Source organism: Topomyia yanbarensis, chromosome 3 (assembly GCF_030247195.1).
Source record: "Topomyia yanbarensis strain Yona2022 chromosome 3, ASM3024719v1, whole genome shotgun sequence".
Taxonomy (NCBI): Eukaryota; Metazoa; Arthropoda; class Insecta; order Diptera; family Culicidae; genus Topomyia; species Topomyia yanbarensis.
The window spans coordinates 314,431,718-314,456,623 of record NC_080672.1 but is presented as its reverse complement, the minus strand read 5'-3'; positions in this window follow the sequence as shown (position 1 = coordinate 314,456,623).

Here is a 24,906-nt window from a genome sequence, read left to right as displayed (position 1 = left end):
GTTGTAGGTACGTACAGATATGTTTCCAAACTGGCTGGTTTAAGTGTATCAGAAGCTGCTTCGAAAGCCTACCATAGGGGCAGGATGTGAACGCGATCGGGCCTAACACTGGCTTTGGTGATCGATGCCCGGTTTCGACTCGATCAACTATATGATCGCGCACTGCTGATAGCGTCGTGTTAGGATTATTTGCTTCTGAGTTGATTGGTAATCTACGTGAGAGTTAATTAGTCACACTAGAGGGCAATTAGTGTATAACCGTGAGTGATTGGAAGGAGATACGCAACGAAAGAATTTCTTCAATTAGTAAACTACGAATGCGTGTTGCTACGTGAGGTACATGTTTGACGCGTAGCAATACTTGCAGCATAAACATTGAATGATCGCTATGAGTTTTGAAGTATTGAGCTTTGTCGTCATGGTTATAAGACCTTAACACTGAAGTTTTATATGTATTTTTATTTCAAATCATTACGCTTTTCATGGACTAATAAAATCAATCTTTGCGACTGCAATTTAATTGCTTTACAGCATCTTGCGGTAATAATTACTGAAACGGCTCGATTAAAAGCCTCGCGAAAGCCATGACAAAACTCCTCACGAGGACAAACGCTTCGAGACCCCCTAAATGAACACCCGACGGAGTAAAGTTTTCGTACTAGTGCTGCGAGGACAAAATGACGAAATAATTGCTTAATCTATCAAGTCCCATTTTTACGGTCCTTCCTCGCGGGGAACGGGTAGGGTTTGGATACCATTTCGTCTCGTCGCCAACACGAGGGGATCCGAAATGGGTCTGCGCGCCTCGTGCGAAGCCACGATCTGATGCTGATCGTTGATGGTTTCGCAAGGATTATGTCAAGATCAACTTGGCGGCCAGTTTACCGCCTGTGTCACGTTCGAATTTTTTGCGCGTTTTCTCCGCTATGGCGGCTGCGACTTATGTCAGACCATGGACCGGTGGTAATAGTGGTCATGGGGGTGGCAGTTGTGCTGGTAATTGGACTTACGATGACGCGTCGGATTAAACGAGCACGCGTGTCTCTAGCTCGGTAGAAAGTGGTGCACTTGGGGGGCATACATACCTGGAAATAGAGAAAACAGAAGATTCTTTGTTATATAAGCAGGTTGATTGGGGTAAGGAAAGCGAAAGTTATGATTTCTTTCTATGAATAGGAATTTCTCTATTTGGAGAGGCAGTTTCAAGGATAGGATTAAAGCATTTATCTTGTCATTGAATCGGGTTTAATGATTGGATTATGTTTCAGTTTTTTGGTCATTAGGCGAACTTTATTTCCGTTTGGATAATTCCATTATGGCCGCTTCAACGTAAAACCAATCATCTTTTATTATGCCAAAAGCATTAAGTTCTAACCACTAAAGAATAATAATATAGGTTTACACTTAGTTAATATTTAGTTACGTCATTTTTGACAAATCGACTATGTGACGGTATGATCCAGATAATAAAGAGGCGTACTCAGTGAATAAATGATTTTCGGTTCAAGACCAGGTATTGCCGTATTCGGTGTTCAGTCATAAACAGAAAGTGATCAAATATAATGAAGAGGTTATTAGCAATAGTTTTAAAATCAATATTTTTTATAGTTCGATAATTTAACATGAATCGAGTTTTGCAAATCTGAGAAGAGATCGACATTTAATTTCACATTCACATCACATTTCACATAGGCATTTTTGAGAAGGAAAGTTAGGCCCACTTCTACCTACCATTTAAAAAAACGAAAAAAACACTTTTTTTAGAAACCAAAAAAAAAATGAAAGAATCCCGGAAATTTTCATATTCAACAGTTTTGTGGCCAAAATCAAAACGTGGCCCACTTCTGCTCTACTGTTGCGTGTGGATATAATTTTTCGCCGAGGGGACACATTTAATACATCATATAAGAGCTGCCAATTTTCAACAGGTTGCTTTGAATTTGTAGGAGGAACAAATCTCTCATCAGTCCCTACTATGTTTAATTCGCAGTTGTTCGCTTGCATCATTCATTGAAACAGCCGAGCTGTTTAATCATTTTCCATACATTTTCAATTTCATTGACCCTATGAATATCTCTCTACTGGGGTATTGACCAGCCTTTCTAGTAAAACTACTCTGAACATACGTATTACTGTTCATGTAAGCTTGAAAACGCAAATCGTGTCAACATTTAAGTTAAACTGGCCTCTACAGAGCAGATGACAACTTTGGTTGGTGGATGAAAAAGCATCAATTTGAAATGAAGACGTGCGGTTTAGTCATGAAACTTCCGTCAACTTGAAAGTGAATGATTAAAGAAGGCTTTGAATTTGAATCATGGTTGGGGTAAATTGAACCGAAAGTTGGCATTTGAAAATGAAAATTTGCATCACTCCATCATATATTCCAGGCATGGGGTGTGTCGGTCTACATTCCGCCAAGCTGTTGTCGCTACTGTTAACTTGGTGCTTACGATCGGATGTTTTGCCTGCTTCTTATTTTTGTGATTAGTGATTGTGTACCATGCTTTGGCTTTAGCTTCTCTTTCATGGGATTGACTGTTAGTATTGAGTACTGGGCGCTCTATAGAGGAATAAAAAGGGTAGAATAATGAGCAAAATTGTTTTTTGCTGGATCTATTTATTGTAGAAAATGTAGAACAAAGCTGTACTGTTGGGCTGGAGAGTGGTTAGTTATGGATAAAATCAGCTGTTGGAAAAGACGCATCATCTCACAATTTTTAAGTTCTATTTATCGGTTTTTTCTCGGATTCGTTTTACCTAACAACAACAAAAACTTAATCATTTTCGATCTGCTTTGGTAGCAGAATGGTATGGATGTTAGACAAGACACCATCCAGGATAATGGTCACTCCGGAGAGCAATTTGTTCGGGGATAATCCTAGTATTTTTGTGTGCACGGGGTGCGTTTCCTGCCAGCTTTAATATTGTAGCACTGAGACCGGCATGAAACGAGTGGGATTTTAGTTTTCCCTTCACCTTTCCTCCTTCACCGCATCTAGACATAGCGAGCGTATGTGTTGTGTAGACAGCACAAATTTAAGACACGAATGCTGCCCCACTCGTATACGATCCCCGGTTTTGTACTTGGTTCAATTTACGTTCGAAGTCACATGGGCTGGCCATTGAACGAAATCAGTTTACTTCCACCATCAAAGAGGTGGACCTTCGAATGAAAACTGTTCAAGATTTGCAACTCGGTGCATGTAATTTGCAGGAACCAATCACGAACGAGCTTCAGCCAGATGATTTAAAATCGATTTTTTGGCAGTTGATGAAAAAAAAAAACAAGATGTTCAAATTGAATTATTATTGGATGATTTAATAGCGCTGATATGAGCTAATTTGTTTTCCAAAGAAAATGTTCTCTAGGTGCGAAATTTTTGTTCTAATTGGTCTTCGTTACTAGCACGGAGCTGTATAAGCCAAACACTACAGCCAGTCCACAGAGCCTGCTGAATCCTAATAATCACATTCTATCCCGATGTTGAAATGTAAGCCTCGGTCATCCAACAAGGTTGACTAGATGAAACCGACTACAATCACAATTCTTTCTGTTCATAATTTGTGGCTCGGTGCATTAAATTAGCGGTACGCTCTAAACAGCTCAATACGCATGATAACGGAACAATTCTGTAGCGAACCTATATTCAAAACTTTTCAGCATTTACGTGTTTGGTTGAGGCAACAGCTTTGACCGAGATGAGCTGAAAAAGTTCACCATTTTTAAATAGTTTCGAGAGATTTTCCAAAACAGTTTTTTTGTTATTAATATATGTAATACACACTCCAAACTATAACACAATTTGTATTTTGTACGCTTTCCATCGAGTGGCTGAGTAATTAATAAATTAGTGAGGCACTCTTCCTAATAGGGTTAAAATAGGCACTATACACCACCAATTTTCATTTATCGATGTAGAAAGCACCAAACCTCCGTATTGGCATTATCATCTTGAAGCACAGATGAGTTGAGTCCTGAGGCAATCGAAAGAAAGATTTTCAGATCAGCAACGTAGAGTAGTTTTTCAGATTTGATGTGAGTGCAGAGGTCGTTGATGAATAAAACAAAGACAAGTGGTCCCGGGTGACTTCCTTGAGGAGAACAACTGGCTTTTCAAATAAGCTTAAGCGTGTGATGCCAAATGGAAGAGATCGTTCGGAGAGGTAAGATTACAGTCACCTGGAGGAAATTCTAGTTACTCCACATACACTTGTTGATACCTTTCGATAGCTGGAATAAGAATAGTAATGTACGTCGTTAAAGTCGACGTGGTCTAAAGTTTTTTCACAAATGTGTGCTCACGTTCATTAACTATGTTGGACGATGCAGAGTAAATCGCATTGTAGAATAAGTTTAAGATCTTGTAATATCTTTGTATTTATTCGCCTTAAATTATTATATTGTGAAAGCGAGGTTTATTAAAAATAATTCTTGAGAAACATGTTAATTTACTGACTTAAAATATAAGCTTATCTTGATGATAGCAAGACCTTATTTTGTTTTTTCGTACTTAAAATAAGTTTTTTAAAAAGTGAACTGCTTAACGAGGTCGAAAAAATCCAGTATAACTATTTAAGCATATACTCCAAAAATGCAGAAGCTACTTCATAGTGTTTTCGAAGATACCTAGCCCAAAACAATGAAGTACAAAACAGGCATGCAAATGTGCGGGGGAATGCCACTTGTTGGTGCAATCGCGTGTCCGTGTTTTTTCCTCTTTTAAGCAGAGTAAATTGAGGGTTAGATGGAAGAAGTATACAGCCCACAATTTCACCATGTTCGAAATAGCGTACTTATAATGTTCCCAGACCATTTCTAAAGTAGAATATTTTGAATCGCAAGAAAAATGTAGCACCTGGTCGAATGTGATAACGTAAAGTTAATATAGGCGATGACACAATCGGGGTATAAATACACGATTTAGCACCGCCTACCTCAAATAATATTGCTAACGGATAGGTCTTTAACAGGCGGACAGGATTTCTGGTTACCTGCAAAATAAAAAGCATTGAGCCATGATTTTTTAAACATGGAACAATAAGCTGCCGAAATCCGTTTGCCCGCAAACAATCTACAAGTATGGCAAAATTAGTTAGTTCTTAAAAAAACTTTGGATCATGAACGGGGGTATCTAAAACGTCGAATGCTTCCACATTGTCGGTCTCACTCAGTTTTTAATCAATTTTGCGTTCTTCTACTATGTACGGACCGTTCTAAATTTGTATAAAGGAAACAACTTTATGTATTTTACCGAGAGAGGTCAACTCCCTAAATACTCTGGAGTCTCGCCCTACTGTGGGATTTAAGACAATCGTGAATTATGTAATATCCCCACAAAATGGTTGGATTGGTCAGTATTACTCTATTTTCAGAAAATTTGAAGAGATTAAACCAAAAGGAACATTTAAGCGTCCTACTTGGGGTGTTCATTATTTCGCATAATTGCAGTTTTTAGTTGAACATTTTGCTTCGTTTGTCGTTGCCAAATGTCTCATCAAAAGGTTGCTGAGAGTCGTTCGTTACATAACATTGTTTAACAAAAAACAGCTGAAACTGCATAATATTTTTCAGAAAGTAAAACGAAACTTCTAAAAAATGAAATACGTTTATATGCAAGAGTCGGTTTTACGGGAATTTGATTTTTTTGTATTATCAATTATACAAAAAAAAACACCCAGCAGGGATGAAAGGTAGGAAAAATATAAAAAACAAGTAACAGTTTATTTCTTGTGTACATTTGAGTGTCGAATGAATGGCGTAATTAGATTTTGTATACAATATACGCAGCATATCGAGATATATTTAGTTATTTGTGGAACCACCCTTTAGAACATATTGTTCTAGTATTACTAAGCTGACCAACTGTGGGCTAGGAAAATCCGTACACATTTTATCTTAAAATTTATAACACTAAAGTGATTTAGACTGTTTAGTATTTCTCTTGTTTACTATATTTTACTACAGGTAATGGGATTTTTAACAATGGTTTGAGGGGTTGGCACAGCGTAGTTGGTAAATCGATTGGTTCAATTCCAAACCCCGCACATAGGGTGAGAGTTTTTTCAAAAGAGATTTTGTTACAACGAAAAAAGATGCAAATGACCCTAATTTTAAAACCTCTATAATCGAAATATTTTCTGAATTCAATGTAATTGATGGAGCACAGAAATTATGTCAGAGTTCCTGTGCTAGTGTACTGATCGGTTTCCACCGTGTACATTTGTTACTTAAGGGGTCTTCCCCTCGCGAGGCATTGATAACTGCAAAGCGTGGTTTGTAGATTTCTACTGTCGTGTTTTGTATTGTTGGTCCAGGTAGGAAGGACGCAATCTTACCGCGTGACCACTATTGAAATACCTAGGAATGATTAGTTTTTTTCATGTGTCCTTTGTAATGATTCCACTTTTCTGAACAACGACATTTTTAAAGACCGGATCGCAAGTTCGAGGTGCCATATCGTGCAGTCGAATCTCGATTTTGCCATTATCCATAAACACGATGATATTGATTTTGATTCTAATGCGTCACGATCAGCGACTTGTAGATTGTTCTGTAAAATGATTTTATTTGCCTGGCGCAATCTATCGCAAATTATCATTATTGGATGTCTGATATGATAGCATCTGGTAGAGGTGACTTTCGCAAGGCTAAGCTATGAAACCTGTATGTAAATATTCCAAAAACTCGGACTAATACGAAATCACTCGAAGTCACGTTCTTTGACCACTTTTGTTCCTCTTTTGTTTTTCATATTCACACATTTCGTCACTAAACGATCACTTCGGTAAGAATTAAAGTATTACAGCGATTATTGTTCGAATTGGTACTTCCCGACAGATTCTACAATACAGTAATTCCTCCGAAATTCACCTAAAAATCTTTAAAATCGCAAAAGACCGATGAAACATTAGACTTTTTACCAGCGTAGGTTCTGAACACTTTGCACGGCAAAGCAAATCATTTTGATTCAAGCGCAATACTAAGGGCCTAAGAGTTTTTGCAGGGTTTACAAAAAAATTGGCTTGAGATTTTGTTTGAATTGGCTGTATTTTGTGCAGCAAAACACTCTGAGAAAAAAATGCAGGGAATTATCTCTTCTTCGCAAAAAAAACAAACGCTGAATAAAAAGTTTACAAAAAAGTTTATAATTCTATCAAAACTTAAAACAACGAAAAAACTCATTTTTTTGTCAACGAAAGTCTAAAGAGAATGGAAACATTTGTTGTGGTTGCATCGCGGGGAAGTAATTATTAAAAATGTTTTTCTTGTAACTGCTTTAAATATGTTTCTATTCTATTGATTCTTATATATATTTTAAATTTTGTTTTCTTTCATTCTTTTTTGAGAGTTGTCCTACTGGAACTGTAGATCTGAGTTCACGGAAGGGCTCCCCATCAGAATCACTCATTACTGCAAGTCCAATTGCAGCAGGCCATGATTGTGATTGCGATATAGAGTGTACGGTTCAGTTGTGCGGGCGTATGGACTTTACGATCGTGTGGGAATGAGCGTTTATTGGTGTGTACTTGAGACCGCGTTAGTGGGATTGGAAGGGGTCACTGAATCATTGTGGGCGTTTTTGTGTTAGCAAAATTTTGGGCGTAGTTGTGCGTGGATGTCGCGATTGTATGTTCGCTTTGTGTACCATAGCGAAGGGCTCGGGTGTTTGTATGTTATTGTATTGGAGGCGTTTGTTTTTCGCGTAGACGTTTGTATGTCGCGTGTGCTAGCGTGTCCCTTCGCATGCATAAATTAGATTTTAAAACCGGGTGTCCATTTCATATTAGCGTGTGTTTTTGAATAATCTCACGGATCTGAAGTGAATCTAATACTTAATTTTCAGTGTATGGTTCAGATGCTAGAAGAGAGTGAGATCTCTGTCACTATCAACTCTATCACTAGAATTTCCGGTCATGTCGCCATTGAACGTATTGTCTAGTGGATATAAGTGTAATTTTTTTCTGATTGGTCCAGCTGAGGACATGGGACCTGCTGCTAGGGCCAAGAGGAAGATCTATAGGACGTAATTAATTCATGATCGCAAGAACACGAGCGTGTTAAGGCTCATTCTTGAGACCGAGTTCAAGTTCACCGGAGTGTAGGCATGCACAAAAACGGTGCTGCGCCGTGTATTATTCCTGTGAACTAGCTCATAATGTATCAGAGCTAAGTTCATTGAGCTAGCAAGTAGCACGAGCACCGCTGCTCCGAGCTATAGCAAAGTAGAAAAAATACAACGCGTTAGTGTGTAACGTATATTTTTCGCTTTGTCCTATTCTTTCGTTTAATGGCTTACTCTACTGCGTTCTAGCGCATCGGGCAGGTTTACCGTGCTAGTTCATTGAGCAAAATCGTTCCAGCTTACCGAGCTAGCTCATCGAGTTAACCCGTTGTGCTAGCTTTCCGAATCCTACAGCTCGAGCACGACGGATACCTAGCACGAGCGTTGTCAGTGCTGATTGCATTTGGGTTCGTTCAAAGCGGCCTCTCAGCTCGTTTTACGCTCTCGTGTTGTGTTTCATGCTTCCCTGCCGGAGTGTTATCCTGTTAGCAAGATAGTAAGCGTAGGTATGCGGATGATCGCGAAAGACTCAAGCGTTTGTATGTTAACGTGTTTATCGCGTGTGCTAGCGTGTATGAAACTTCGCGTGTATAAATTCGATTTTATAACCGTGTGGTTATTCTTTGCACAAGAAGAAATTGAATAATGAATATAAAAATAAGAGTTCACGTATTTTGCTCTTATGCTCATCTTATGTGTGTATCAAGCTGCCCGATCAGCTCATCTGGCTGAAAATCTAACGTAAAATGAAATACTCTTTTGTACTTAACAGCCTCGTTTCTGTATCTAATGTTCTTCGAGTACGTTGAAATTTTCGGTTCAAATTCAAATCAAATTAAAGGAATATATGATCTATATATGTAAATGGAAAATTTGAAAGAGTTCCAAAATCTACTGTAGATTTTAATCGTATTATGTCTCAGAACTATAGAAAACAGTTGAACTGCAGTGATAATAATTTGGTTTCGCAAAGATTAAAAATAGAAAATGTATAATCCGGATCATTTTCAGATACCTTAATTGGAGGCAAATTGAGTTGAATCAAATGTGTACATCGAGCACTATACTTTTCATAACGAAAATTATTCGAGTAAATTGCGTTTCGACTTAGATAGAACGACTTGACACTGAATTTCAAAATACCACCCAACTTGAGAAAACGGCTTAAACAAATAGTCGAGGTGGATAGCGGGACTTCAAAAAGTTCAATTTTTCTTTAATATTAGAAAAAATCTTAAAGTTTACTTAGTCCCAAAGTTTATAAGAAAATTTACAAAAATCGATTTTTAGCACTCTTGTTCACTGGTTTCCTTGTGCTTTTAATTGCATTTTTGGAACCTGGGAAACTAGTTTGCAACATTATTTGGGCTGTTTCTATTTGTGGAAGATTTTTTGTGATCCCGGGAGTACTTCCACTTCCACTGAGGTTGAAAATTCCGTGCAAATTCCGGACAAATCCGTACAAATACTTTTTCCGGACACACGACAAAAAATCCATACTGTCCTCCCAAATTCCGTACGGTTGGTCAGCTTAAGTATTACTATTTATAGCAACTCATTTGTTACATTTGTTTAGAACAAAAATATACAATTTATCCAATAGATAAGTCTCCAAACAGTCAAGAAGACATTTACAATGAACGCACCTCCAACACACGAACACCATTGATACCTATTTTCAGGAAAAGAAATTTCACCACTTTCTTTCTATCCTCGATGTAGAAGTTTTTCTTTTATTGGACGTTCTTCGGTTCCTTGTGGTGTCTACGATTATTTGTAGTAACATACTTTGTACGCATTCCTCATTGAGCAACTTTTTGAGTCCAAAATTCGGCGCATGGTTACACTTTTCCTGCCACAATTAGCAAATGCTCAAACGCTCTTAGGTTGGTCGAATAGGAAGGACTTTGGAATCAACCACTGGTGTGTAATTGTTTCGCAGCCATAGGCTTTTGCTTCTTGAATTCTCTGATTTCTGTAGAAGCACTTTATACTAGAACAATAAGAATGTGAACAACAGTAACATTAGTAAACTCAAAATAGAAATGATTTTAATAATTGAACATACAATTTTTCTAATCTTTATTCAAATAGGAAACTTTTGAGAAGAGCCTCCGTTAGTAAAGTAAACCCTGAGCCTATCGCGGCTCAACGGCTCTGTCTATAATCTGTAGTTCACTGCCAAATTTTCTTTTTTTATATCGACCATTTTGATTCTTTGTAATGTGAAACTGTTTCGAAAGCCGTGTACGTTTTCACAACTCTCGAAAGCTAATTATTTATTGGTAATACAGATTGCACAGCTCGTGCGTTGTACAAAAAACGCGAAAATATCTAACAATACATGAAATATTTCTCATAAATCGTGCAGGTACCACCAACCAAATTTGCTATACAAACTACCACAATTCAATACTATTCTGTTTCAATTACCCGCACGCTCCGCCATTTCCACAGTGGGTATGAAGTTCATATTTAATAATAAAGACTGAGTAGCAAATTTATTTGACTGGAAACCACCGCCGTCGGGTGCCGGTCGAGTGCTTAGCCGCCGCTCGGCGCAAGATAATCTGACTTATGTAAGTCGGAGCGAAATTGAAATCAAAGTTAAATATTTTAACTGCACAGACAGTCCGCTGAAACTCCGATCCACTTGTTTGCTCGCATTGGCGGGTGGCTTTACTCTGCCCGTCCCCCCGGTATGGTCTACTGTAACACATCAAAGCTTGGCGGGCGAGAGATTGAGTGGAATGGGGGGTCTTAACCGATGTTGCATATGATTTAAGTTATGGCATTTTGCTGATTACAAATGGTGTGCATGAATTATTCCGTACATTCATTTGCTGCCGCCCGTCCTGGAAAGAAGGTTTCACGTGCTTTCTTCGCGCGGTGAAGCTCGGGAATAACATATGCCAATGGGTTGCCAGCAACAGCAGCGGCAGCAACAGTTGTCTACCAATAGAAAACAACGGAATCTGTTATAGATTCTTCGTGTTTCGTCCCAAGCGGCAGCAGCAGCCACATCGTGATCGTTTTAGCGAGCAAAACATGAAAGCAAAATGTTGTGATTTTTTGATTGAATTAAATTACAGTGTGAATAAATAATAGCGTTTTAGTTAAAAAAACCGCTTTCGGGGCCGATCCTGAGCTGGGACTGTCTCCGGTTTCGGATACTCCGTAGACGTCGCTGGTTTGCACTTTGATATTTTCCGGCATCCAGCTGAAGTGATATCATATTTGTAGCCTCATTCACGCTCGCCGATATGAATGAGTTTCGTTGTTCGTTCCTGATTCACTACATACTAGGGGTCGCCTTTGTGCACAGGCCAAGCGGCTCAATTGTTTTCTTCCTTCCGGACAAATGTTACACATATGGGGGTCGTTTGATTGTGAAAAACCATTCGCTTCATTTCCAAGATGCGAAAGGGTGTAATTTTCATAACAGCGCGGTTTAATAATTTCCTCGTCGTTTGGCGTTCCCGGCGTGTCTAACACTTAAAGTTGGCCGGGTACTTTTAGTAGTGATTTATTAAAAATTGCTGGAAGGCTCGCGGAAAAGGAATCGATCATCACTTCCTGATCTGTTATCGGGGATAACTCACAGAGCGTCTATGCGAAGGCGTTCATTTCTTTGTTGTTGCGATGGATGCGATCAAATCTATCTATCCGTAAGAGCGAATCAATGAATTTACGAATTCACGAATCAACGAATTTACGAATTAACGAATTAACGAATTTACGAATTTACGAATTAACGAATTAACGAATTTACGAATTTACGAATTTACGAATTTACGAATTTACGAATTTACGAATTTACGAATTTACGAATTTACGAATTTACGAATTTACGAATTTACGAATTTACGAATTTACGAATTTACGAATTTACGAATTTACGAATTTACGAATTTACGAATTTACGAATTTACGAATTTACGAATTTACGAATTTACGAATTTACGAATTTACGAATTTACGAATTTACGAATTTACGAATTTACGAATTTACGAATTTACGAATTTACGAATTTACGAATTTACGAATTTACGAATTTACGAATTTACGAATTTACGAATTTACGAATTTACGAATTTACGAATTTACGAATTTACGAATTTACGAATTTACGAATTTACGAATTTACGAATTTACGAATTTACGAATTTACGAATTTACGAATTTACGAATTTACGAATTTACGAATTTACGAATTTACGAATTTACGAATTTACGAATTTACGAATTTACGAATTTACGAATTTACGAATTTACGAATTTACGAATTTACGAATTTACGAATTTACGAATTTACGAATTTACGAATTTACGAATTTACGAATTTACGAATTTACGAATTTACGAATTTACGAATTTACGAATTTACGAATTTACGAATTTACGAATTTACGAATTTACGAATTTACGAATTTACGAATTTACGAATTTACGAATTTACGAATTTACGAATTTACGAATTTACGAATTTACGAATTTACGAATTTACGAATTTACGAATTTACGAATTTACGAATTTACGAATTTACGAATTTACGAATTTACGAATTTACGAATTTACGAATTTACGAATTTACGAATTTACGAATTTACGAATTTACGAATTTACGAATTTACGAATTTACGAATTTACGAATTTACGAATTTACGAATTTACGAATTTACGAATTTACGAATTTACGAATTTACGAATTTACGAATTTACGAATTTACGAATTTACGAATTTACGAATTTACGAATTTACGAATTTACGAATTTACGAATTTACGAATTTACGAATTTACGAATTTACGAATTTACGAATTTACGAATTTACGAATTTACGAATTTACGAATTTACGAATTTACGAACTTACGAATTTACGAATTTACGGATTTACGGATTTACGAATTTACGAATTTACGAATTTACGAATTTACGAATTTACGAATTTACGAATTTACGAATTTACGAATTTACGAATTTACGAATTTACGAATTTACGAATTTACGAATTTACGAATTTACGAATTTACGAATTTACGAATTTACGAATTTACGAATTTACGAATTTACGAATTTACGAATTTACGAATTTACGAATTTACGAATTTACGAATTTACGAATTTACGAATTTACGAATTTACGAATTTACGAATTTACGAATTTACGAATTTACGAATTTACGAATTTACGAATTTACGAATTTACGAATTTACGAATTTACGAATTTACGAATTTACGAATTTACGAATTTACGAATTTACGAATTTACGAATTTACGAATTTACGAATTTACGAATTTACGAATTTACGAATTTACGAATTTACGAATTTACGAATTTACGAATTTACGAATTTACGAATTTACGAATTTACGAATTTACGAATTTACGAATTTACGAATTTACGAATTTACGAATTTACGAATTTACGAATTTACGAATTTACGAATTTACTAATTTACGAATCTACGAATTTACGAATTTACGAATTTACGAATTTACGAATTTACGAATTTACGAATTTACGAATTTACGAATTTACGAATTTACGAATTTACGAATTTACGAATTTACGAATTTACGAATTTACGAATTTACGAATTTACGAATTTACGAATTTACGAATTTACGAATGTACGAATGTACGAATGTACGAATGTACGAATGTACGAATGTACGAATGTACGAATGTACGAATGTACGAATGTACGAATGTACGAATTTACGAATTTACGAATTTACGAATTTACGAATTTACGAATTTACGAATTTACGAATTTACGAATTTACGAATTTACGAATTTACGAATTTACGAATTTACGAATTTACGAATTTACGAATTTACGAATTTACGAATTTACGAATTTACGAATTTACGAATTTACGAATTTACGAATTTACGAATTTACGAATTTACGAATTTACGAATTTACGAATTTACGAATTTACGAATTTACGAATTTACGAATTTACGAATTTACGAATTTACGAATTTACGAATTTACGAATTTACGAATTTACGAATTTACGAATTTACGAATTTACGAATTTACGAATTTACGAATTTACGAATTTACGAATTTACGAATTTACGAATTTACGAATTTACGAATTTACGAATTTACGAATTTACGAATTTACGAATTTACGAATTTACGAATTTACGAATTTACGAATTTACGAATTTACGAATTTACGAATTTACGAATTTACGAATTTACGAATTTACGAATTTACGAATTTACGAATTTACGAATTTACGAATTTACGAATTTACGAATTTACGAATTTCCGAATTTCCGAATTTCCGAATTTCCGAATTTCCGAATTTCCGAATTTCCGAATTTCCGAATTTCCGAATTTCCGAATTTCCGAATTTCCGAATTTCCGAATTTCCGAATTTCCGAATTTCCGAATTTCCGAATTTACGAATTTACGAATTTACGAATTTACGAATTTACGAATTTACGAATTTACGAATTTACGAATTTACGAATTTACGAATTTACGAATTTACGAATTTACGAATTTACGAATTTACGAATTTACGAATTTACGAATTTACGAATTTACGAATTTACGAATTTACGAATTTACGAATTTACGAATTTACGAATTTACGAATTTACGAATTTACGAATTTACGAATTTACGAATTTACGAATTTACGAATTTACGAATTTACGAATTTACGAATTTACGAATTTACGAATTTACGAATTTACGAATTTACGAATTTACGAATTTACGAATTTACGAATTTACGAATTTACGAATTTACGAATTTACGAATTTACGAATTTACGAATTTACGAATTTACGAATTTACGAATTTACGAATTTACGAATTTACGAATTTACGAATTTACGAATTTACGAATTTACGAATTTACGAATTTACGAATTTACGAATTTACGAATTTACGAATTTACGAATTTACGAATTTACGAATTTACGAATTTACGAATTTACGAATTTACGAATTTACGAATTTACGAATTTACGAATTTACGAATTTACGAATTTACGAATTTACGAATTTACGAATTTACGAATTTACGAATTTACGAATTTACGAATTTACGAATTTACGAATTTACGAATTTACGAATTTACGAATTTACGAATTTACGAATTTACGAATTTACGAATTTACGAATTTACGAATTTACGAATTTACGAATTTACGAATTTACGAATTTACGAATTTACGAATTTACGAATTTACGAATTTACGAATTTACGAATTTACGAATTTACGAATTTACGAATTTACGAATTTACGAATTTACGAATTTACGAATTTACGAATTTACGAATTTACGAATTTACGAATTTACGAATTTACGAATTTACGAATTTACGAATTTACGAATTTACGAATTTACGAATTTACGAATTTACGAATTTACGAATTTACGAATTTACGAATTTACGAATTTACGAATTTACGAATTTACGAATTTACGAATTTACGAATTTACGAATTTACGAATTTACGAATTTACGAATTTACGAATTTACGAATTTACGAATTTACGAATTTACGAATTTACGAATTTACGAATTTACGAATTTACGAATTTACGAATTTACGAATTTACGAATTTACGAATTTACGAATTTACGAATTTACGAATTTACGAATTTACGAATTTACGAATTTACGAATTTACGAATTTACGAATTTACGAATTTACGAATTTACGAATTTACGAATTTACGAATTTACGAATTTACGAATTTACGAATTTACGAATTTACGAATTTACGAATTTACGAATTTACGAATTTACGAATTTACGAATTTACGAATTTACGAATTTACGAATTTACGAATTTACGAATTTACGAATTTACGAATTTACGAATTTACGAATTTACGAATTTACGAATTTACGAATTTACGAATTTACGAATTTACGAATTTACGAATTTACGAATTTACGAATTTACGAATTTACGAATTTACGAATTTACGAATTTACGAATTTACGAATTTACGAATTTACGAATTTACGAATTTACGAATTTACGAATTTACGAATTTACGAATTTACGAATTTACGAATTTACGAATTTACGAATTTACGAATTTACGAATTTACGAATTTACGAATTTACGAATTTACGAATTTACGAATTTACGAATTTACGAATTTACGAATTTACGAATTTACGAATTTACGAATTTACGAATTTACGAATTTACGAATTTACGAATTTACGAATTTACGAATTTACGAATTTACGAATTTACGAATTTACGAATTTACGAATTTACGAATTTACGAATTTACGAATTTACGAATTTACGAATTTACGAATTTACGAATTTACGAATTTACGAATTTACGAATTTACGAATTTACGAATTTACGAATTTACGAATTTACGAATTTACGAATTTACGAATTTACGAATTTACGAATTTACGAATTTACGAATTTACGAATTTACGAATTTACGAATTTACGAATTTACGAATTTACGAATTTACGAATTTACGAATTTACGAATTTACGAATTTACGAATTTACGAATTTACGAATTTACGAATTTACGAATTTACGAATTTACGAATTTACGAATTTACGAATTTACGAATTTACGAATTTACGAATTTACGAATTTACGAATTTACGAATTTACGAATTTACGAATTTACGAATTTACGAATTTACGAATTTACGAATTTACGAATTTACGAATTTACGAATTTACGAATTTACGAATTTACGAATTTACGAATTTACGAATTTACGAATTTACGAATTTACGAATTTACGAATTTACGAATTTACGAATTTACGAATTTACGAATTTACGAATTTACGAATTTACGAATTTACGAATTTACGAATTTACGAATTTACGAATTTACGAATTTACGAATTTACGAATTTACGAATTTACGAATTTACGAATTTACGAATTTACGAATTTACGAATTTACGAATTTACGAATTTACGAATTTACGAATTAACGAATTTACGAATTAACGAATTAACGAATTAACGAATTAACGAATTAACGAATTAACGAATTAACGAATTAACGAATTAACGAATTAACGAATTAACGAATTAACGAATTAACGAATTAACGAATTAACGAATTAACGAATTAACGAATTAACGAATTAACGAATTAACGAATTAACGAATTAACGAATTAACGAATTAACGAATTAACGAATTAACGAATTAACGAATTAACGAATTAACGAATTAACGAATTAACGAATTAACGAATTAACGAATTAACGAATTAACGAATTAACGAATTAACGAATTAACGAATTAACGAATTAACGAATTAACGAATTAACGAATTAACGAATTAACGAATTAACGAATTAACGAATTAACGAATTAACGAATTAACGAATTAACGAATTAACGAATTAACGAATTAACGAATTAACGAATTAACGAATTAACGAATTAACGAATTAACGAATTAACGAATTAACGAATTAACGAATTAACGAATTAACGAATTAACGAATTAACGAATTAACGAATTAACGAATTAACGAATTAACGAATTAACGAATTAACGAATTAACGAATTAACGAATTAACGAATTAACGAATTAACGAATTAACGAATTAACGAATTAACGAATTAACGAATTAACGAATTAACGAATTAACGAATTAACGAATTAACGAATTAACGAATTAACGAATTAACGAATTAACGAATTAACGAATTAACGAATTAACGAATTAACGAATTAACGAATTAACGAATTAACGAATTAACGAATTAACGAATTAACGAATTAACGAATTAACGAATTAACGAATTACCGAATTAACGAATTAACGAATTAACGAATTAACGAATTAACGAATTAACGAATTAACGAATTAACGAATTAACGAATTAACGAATTAACGAATTAACGAATTAACGAATTAACGAATTAACGAATTAACGAATTAACGAATTAACGAATTAACGAATTAACGAATTAACGAATTTACAAATTTACAAATTTACAAATTTACAAATTTACAAATTAACAAATTTACGAATTTACGAATTTACGAATTTACGAATTTACGAATTTACGAATTTACGAATTTACGAATTTACGAATTTACGAATTTACGAATTTACGAATTTACGAATTTTCGAATATTCGAACTTTTGAATTTTTGAATCTTTCGTATTTTTGGATTTCGAAATCGTTAAATTTTTGAGTTTATTACTTTGTTTTATGTTTGTCGTTTCAAATTTTCAAATTTTTAAAATTTCCAAATTCGAAATAAAGATTCTTGAAATTTTTATATTATTTCGAATTTTCATATTTTGGATTTTATAATAATCGAATTTCAAAATCCCCCGATTTTTTAATTTTTATATTACCCAATTTAGATTTCAATTTTTTTTCTTTTTTTCACATTCCTCATATTGTAGTACTAAATTATGAATTCTAATAAATTCCTAATACTCACTTCTCAATTCTCATTTCTCAATTTTCAATTCTCAATTCTCAATTCTCAATTCTCAATTCTCAATTCTTAATTCTCAATTCTCAATTCTCAATTCTCAATTCTCAATTCTCAATTCTCAATTCTCAATTCTCAATTCTCAATTCTCAATTCTCAATTCTCAATTCTCAATTCTCAATTCTCAATTCTCAATTCTCAATTCTCAATTCTCAATTCTCAATTCTCAATTCTCAATTCTCAATTCTCAATTCTCAATTCTCAATTCTCAATTCTCAATTCTCAATTCTCAATTCTCAATTCTCAATTCTCAATTCTCAATTCTCAATTCTCAATTCTCAATTCTCAATTCTCAATTCTCAATTCTCAATTCTCAATTCTCAATTCTCAATTCTCAATTCTCAATTCTCAATTCTCAATTCTCAATTCTCAATTCTCAATTCTCAATTCTCAATTCTCAATTCTCAATTCTCAATTCTCAATTCTCAATTCTCAATTCTCAATTCTCAATTCTCAATTCTCAATTCTCAATTCTCAATTCTCAATTCTCAATTCTCAATTCTCAATTCTCAATTCTCAATTCTCAATTCTCAATTCTCAATTCTCAATTCTCAATTCTCAATTCTCAATTCTCAATTCTCAATTCTCAATTCTCAATTCTCAATTCTCAATTCTCAATTCTCAATTCTCAATTCTCAATTCTCAATTCTCAATTCTCAATTCTCAATTCTCAATTCTCAATTCTCAATTCTCAATTCTCAATTCTCAATTCTCAATTCTCAATTCTCAATTCTCAATTCTCAATTCTCAATTCTCAATTCTCAATTCTCAATTCTCAATTCTCAATTCTCAATTCTCAATTCTCAATTCTCAATTCTCAATTCTCAATTCTCAATTCTCAATTCTCAATTCTCAATTCTCAATTCTCAATTCTCAATTCTCAATTCTCAATTCTCAATTCTCAATTCTCAATTCTCAATTCTCAATTCTCAATTCTCAATTCTCAATTCTCAATTCTCAATTCTCAATTCTCAATTCTCAATTCTCAATTCTCAATTCTCAATTCTCAATTCTCAATTCTCAATTCTCAATTCTCAATTCTCAATTCTCAATTCTCAATTCTCAATTCTCAATTCTCAATTCTCAATTCTCAATTCTCAATTCTCAATTCTCAATTCTCAATTCTCAATTCTCAATTCTCAATTCTCAATTCTCAATTCTCAATTCTCAATTCTCAATTCTCAATTCTCAATTCTCAATTCTCAATTCTCAATTCTCAATTCTCAATTCTCAATTCTCAATTCTCAATTCTCAATTCTCAATTCTCAATTCTCAATTCTCAATTCTCAATTCTCAATTCTCAATTCTCAATTCTCAATTCTCAATTCTCAATTCTCAATTCTCAATTCTCAATTCTCAATTCTCAATTCTCAATTCTCAATTCTCAATTCTCAATTCTCAATTCTCAATTCTCAATTCTCAATTCTCAATTCTCAATTCTCAATTCTCAATTCTCAATTCTCAATTCTCAATTCTCAATTCTCAATTCTCAATTCTCAATTCTCAATTCTCAATTCTCAATTCTCAATTCTCAATTCTCAATTCTCAATTCTCAATTCTCAATTCTCAATTCTCAATTCTCAATTCTCAATTCTCAATTCTCAATTCTCAATTCTCAATTCTCAATTCTCAATTCTCAATTCTCAATTCTCAATTCTCAATTCTCAATTCTCAATTCTCAATTCTCAATTCTCAATTCTCAATTCTCAATTCTCAATTCTCAATTCTCAATTCTCAATTCTCAATTCTCAATTCTCAATTCTCAATTCTCAATTCTCAATTCTCAATTCTCAATTCTCAATTCTCAATTCTCAATTCTCAATTCTCAATTCTCAATTCTCAATTCTCAATTCTCAATTCTCAATTCTCAATTCTCAATTCTCAATTCTCAATTCTCAATTCTCAATTCTCAATTCTCAATTCTCAATTCTCAATTCTCAATTCTCAATTCTCAATTCTCAATTCTCAATTCTCAATTCTCAATTCTCAATTCTCAATTCTCAATTCTCAATTCTCAATTCTCAATTCTCAATTCTCAATTCTCAATTCTCAATTCTCAATTCTCAATTCTCAATTCTCAATTCTCAATTCTCAATTCTCAATTCTCAATTCTCAATTCTCAATTCTCAATTCTCAATTCTCAATTCTCAATTCTCAATTCTCAATTCTCAATTCTCAATTCTCAATTCTCAATTCTCAATTCTCAATTCTCAATTCTCAATTCTCAATTCTCAATTCTCAATTCTCAATTCTCAATTCTCAATTCTCAATTCTCAATTCTCAATTCTCAATTCTCAATTCTCAATTCTCAATTCTCAATTCTCAATTCTCAATTCTCAATTCTCAATTCTCAATTCTCAATTCTCAATTCTCAATTCTCAATTCTCAATTCTCAATTCTCAATTCTCAATTCTCAATTCTCAATTCTCAATTCTCAATTCTCAATTCTCAATTCTCAATTCTCAATTCTCAATTCTCAATTCTCAATTCTCAATTCTCAATTCTCAATTCTCAATTCTCAATTCTCAATTCTCAATTCTCAATTCTCAATTCTCAATTCTCAATTCTCAATTCTCAATTCTCAATTCTCAATTCTCAATTCTCAATTCTCAATTCTCAATTCTCAATTCTCAATTCTCAATTCTCAATTCTCAATTCTCAATTCTCAATTCTCAATTCTCAATTCTCAATTCTCAATTCTCAATTCTCAATTCTCAATTCTCAATTCTCAATTCTCAATTCTCAATTCTCAATTCTCAATTCTCAATTCTCAATTCTCAATTCTCAATTCTCAATTCTCAATTCTCAATTCTCAATTCTCAATTCTCAATTCTCAATTCTCAATTCTCAATTCTCAATTCTCAATTCTCAATTCTCAATTCTCAATTCTCAATTCTCAATTCTCAATTCTCAATTCTCAATTCTCAATTCTCAATTCTCAATTCTCAATTCTCAATTCTCAATTCTCAATTCTCAATTCTCAATTCTCAATTCTCAATTCTCAATTCTCAATTCTCAATTCTCAATTCTCAATTCTCAATTCTCAATTCTCAATTCTCAATTCTCAATTCTCAATTCTCAATTCTCAATTCTCAATTCTCAATTCTCAATTCTCAATTCTCAATTCTCAATTCTCAATTCTCAATTCTCAATTCTCAATTCTCAATTCTCAATTCTCAATTCTCAATTCTCAATTCTCAATTCTCAATTCTCAATTCTCAATTCTCAATTCTCAATTCTCAATTCTCAATTCTCAATTCTCAATTCTCAATTCTCAATTCTCAATTCTCAATTCTCAATTCTCAATTCTCAATTCTCAATTCTCAATTCTCAATTCTCAATTCTCAATTCTCAATTCTCAATTCTCAATTCTCAATTCTCAATTCTCAATTCTCAATTCTCAATTCTCAATTCTCAATTCTCAATTCTCAATTCTCAATTCTCAATTCTCAATTCTCAATTCTCAATTCTCAATTCTCAATTCTCAATTCTCAATTCTCAATTCTCAATTCTCAATTCTCAATTCTCAATTCTCAATTCTCAATTCTCAATTCTCAATTCTCAATTCTCAATTCTCAATTCTCAATTCTCAATTCTCAATTCTCAATTCTCAATTCTCAATTCTCAATTCTCAATTCTCAATTCTCAATTCTCAATTCTCAATTCTCAATTCTCAATTCTCAATTCTCAATTCTCAATTCTCAATTCTCAATTCTCAATTCTCAATTCTCAATTCTCAATTCTCAATTCTCAATTCTCAATTCTCAATTCTCAATTCTCAATTCTCAATTCTCAATTCTCAATTCTCAATTCTCAATTCTCAATTCTCAATTCTCAATTCTCAATTCTCAATTCTCAATTCTCAATTCTCAATTCTCAATTCTCAATTCTCAATTCTCAATTCTCAATTCTCAATTCTCAATTCTCAATTCTCAATTCTCAATTCTCAATTCTCAATTCTCAATTCTCAATTCTCAATTCTCAATTCTCAATTCTCAATTCTCAATTCTCAATTCTCAATTCTCAATTCTCAATTCTCAATTCTCAATTCTCAATTCTCAATTCTCAATTCTCAATTCTCAATTCTCAATTCTCAATTCTCAATTCTCAATTCTCAATTCTCAATTCTCAATTCTCAATTCTCAATTCTCAATTCTCAATTCTCAATTCTCAATTCTCAATTCTCAATTCTCAATTCTCAATTCTCAATTCTCAATTCTCAATTCTCAATTCTCAATTCTCAATTCTCAATTCTCAAGTCTCAATTCTCAATTCTCAATTCTCAATTCGCAATTCGCAATTCGCAATTCTCAATTCTCAATTCTCAATTCTCAATTCTCAATTCTCAATTCTCAATTCTCAATTCTCAATTCTCAATTCTCAATTCTCAATTCTCAATTCTCAATTCTCAATTCTCAATTCTCAATTCTCAATTCTCAATTCTCAATTTTCAATTCTCAATTCTCAATTCTCAATTCTCAATTCTCAATTCTCAATTCTCAATTCTCAATTCTCAATTCTTTATTCTCAATTCTTTATTCTCAATTCTAAATTCTCAATTCTCAATTCTCAATTCTCAATTCTCAATTCTCAATTCTCAATTCTCAATTCTCAATTCTTCATTCTCAATTCTTTATTCTCAATTTTAAATTCTCAATTCTCAATTCTCAATTCTCATTAATTTCTGGCACCGTCTTGGTAATACAATCTTCATTGCAGTAAGACTCCCCACGGAGTTGGTGAAACCCTTATTTTATTCCCAACATCTAGTGGAATGATTTATCCGACACACTACCATCTCCAGCGGACAGTGATACCATTTGCGTTTCGCACGCCTTTGCGCACCCGGTATGGGAAAACGACTCCACCCGAGCCCGCCGATCGCCAAATACGTGAACTGAGCTGATTAAAATGCGCACCCGATAACGAGCGCAGGCTCAGGTGGAAATCGATTTGATTGCAATAAATTAATAAAAATATCACCTTCACTGGTGTAGCGAGTGGACCCGACTCGGTCGCGGTGCGGGCGCTACGAAAAGGTTGTCACCGATGTCAGCGATTTGAGTGAGCATTAAGTCTTGCATGCCGCCCCGAGCAAGGTTCGTTCGGTTCGCTCGGATCGTTCGCACCCGCAGGCACCACCACCCGAACGCAGGTCTGAAAATATGGTGGTCATTTGGCTCGTGGTGAAGGAGCATTGCCGCGGGTGGGACCACAGGCTGACGACGGTCATTGCAGTCAGTGTGGGATGCTGTCGGATGGAGTTACATACAAGCGATTGCGGAATGGGAAAACGGATGTGACTAATGGTGTGCAAAGTAGGTGTTGAAGGTAGACAGACATAGGAAAAGTAATCTTAAATTGATTAATATAAAACGGGAGCGCGAATCGTTGAATGCGGGAAAATGTTTTATCTCTGGGTTTCGTAACCAACCTAATGGATTGGTTGACGATGTTGATCATGACGTAATTAAGGAAATTGTAGAAGGTTTGCAATCAAATTCGCGTCCAGTGAATGTCAAAATGCATTCCAATTGAACGATTTTTTACTTCATCTTTTTTTCCGGAAGTCAACAACACTTGTACTAGTTCCTTGTCAATGGATATGCGAATGTTTTTGATGCAGGAATCAACCGGTCATGCGGGTCTCAAGTAAGACATTCAATTCAGCCTCGAAATGGTAGCAGCAGACAACGGAAAGCACAGCTGGAATTTTCATCATGGGTCAAAATGCGTCGACCGACGAAACGAAACACTCAACACTTTCCTGACGTTTCGAGTGCACTCAGCAAACTGCACACTTTCGTTGCCCTATTTGGAAGACTGGCCGAACTGCATCAACAGTGCCCTGCTGGGAAACAATCCTTAATAATAGTGTAACTGAAAGTACAACTGATAGCAATGTAAAAAGACGATGGAGGAAACGGGATCGGCGACGCATACCCTGGAACTTCACGTGTAATAAACGATTAACATAATTTAATTAAAATGGTTTGCATAGAAACTCAGATGGTAAGGAAAGTCAAGTTCGCAGTTATGGTTGCCTGCACTTACCCATGTTATGGCCGATGATGGTTGTAGAAGTACTTGACAAAAAGAGTTATTATTTCATGACCAATTTTGGTCACAGCGGCGGGGATGTCATATGGACTACACTGAGACAGAGATGGAGATAGAGATAGAGAAAAGCAAAGTGACGCACTAACTCACTTGAGCTGGAAAATAAACGAATGATGGCAGAGCAAAAGTGCAGCGTGTAAATTAATAGTGTTGCTGGGCAAAAAAGTTAATTAAAACGTCCAGTGCAT